Source organism: Symphalangus syndactylus, chromosome 14 (assembly GCF_028878055.3).
Source record: "Symphalangus syndactylus isolate Jambi chromosome 14, NHGRI_mSymSyn1-v2.1_pri, whole genome shotgun sequence".
Lineage (NCBI taxonomy): Eukaryota > Metazoa > Chordata > Mammalia > Primates > Hylobatidae > Symphalangus > Symphalangus syndactylus.
This window is the reverse complement of record NC_072436.2, coordinates 76974270-76975725: the sequence shown is the minus strand read 5'-3', so window position 1 is coordinate 76975725 and position 1456 is coordinate 76974270. Positions and strand designations below refer to the sequence as shown.

Below are 1456 nucleotides of genomic sequence, written 5' to 3'. Positions count from 1 at the left end.
TTATAGAGATCTTCCAATTTGGAGGCCCTTCTCTTCTCTGATTGCTCTAGCTAGGACTTCCAGTAATATGTTTAATAACAGTGACAAAAGTGGGCATCCTTGTTGTGTTCCAGATCTTAGAGAAAAGGCTTTCAGTTTTTCCCCCATTCAGTATGATACTAGCTGTGGGTCTGTTATATATGGCTTTTATTATGTTGAGGTTATGTTCCTTCTATACCCAGTTTTTTGAGGTTTTTCTTTTATCATGAAGGGATGTTGAATTTTATCAAATGCTTTTTTTGGCATCAGTTGAAATGATCATATGGTTTTAGTCTTTCATTCTGTTGGTATGATGTATGTTCAACAATCCTTGCATTCCTGGGATAAATCCAACTTGGTCATGATGAGTGATCTTTTCTTCATGCTATATTATCTTTAATTAAGTACAAAAAGCTTTCTAACATGTCTCTAGAGACCATTTCACCCACTTCTCTGTTTGGCTGCCAGTCTCTCATCTCTCTCTTCAGCAATGATGAGGCAGATACCCTTTCTTCAGGGAGGAGAAGTTCATGGTTTGTTGCTCTTGCCAATAACAAAAATGTTGGAAAGGTGGGTGACAAAGCTGTTGCCATTGGCATGTTTCACATGAACCACGTCAAAAGATCCAGGATGTCTCTCTCTGTTGGTGATTACACACATTCTTCCTAGGTTAGCACCCCCCAGTCACTATACACAGGTTACCAATGTTGAACTTGATAAAATCAGTAATCTTGCCAGTCTCCAAACCAATCTGAATCTGTTATTCACCTTGATGAGGGGATCAAGGTAGTGGATGGTGTGAACATCATGAATCACCAGATGAGGAATTCCTTTTGTACCCACAAAGATTTTTCTCACTTTGCACAACTTGTACTTAGCCTCCTCAGATGTAATATGATAAACAGCAGAGTGATCCTTGGTGTCATAGATCAGATGGAAATTCTCTCCAGTCTTGTCAATGCTGATGACCTCCATGAATCCAAGCAGGGTAGGTTACATCAGTTTGGACCTTGCCATTGATCTTAATAAACCACTGCATGCAAATCTTCTTTACTTCATCTCCTGTCAAGGCATACTTAAGTCTGTTCCTTAGGAAAATGATGACAGGGAGGTACTTTCTCAACTTGTGGGGACCAGTGGATGGATGAGCAGTAAACACACCAATCAATTTATCCAGCATCCAATGCTTTGGAGCTGGTACTCACTTCAGATGCTTCTTGGAACCACAGCCATGGTTGTGCTAGGCACAGAAAGAGTGATGAATGATCTTGTTAAGCTGGTTTGTTAGTATTTTGTTGAGAATTTTTGCATCAATGTTCATCAGGGATATTGGCCTATAGTTTTATTTTTTGATGTATCTTTGTCTGGTTTTGGTATCAGGGTAATACTGGCCTCACATTCTGAGTTTGCAAGTATTCCCTTCTCCTCTATTTTTTTT

At 39.4% G+C, this 1456-nt stretch overlaps 1 pseudogene; it reads right to left on the bottom strand.

Moving 5' to 3' along the window:
- Window positions 1-459: 459 nt before the first annotated feature.
- LOC129463092 (small ribosomal subunit protein eS4-like) lies at window positions 460-1231 on the bottom strand (annotated as a pseudogene).
- Window positions 1232-1456: the final 225 nt, after the last annotated feature.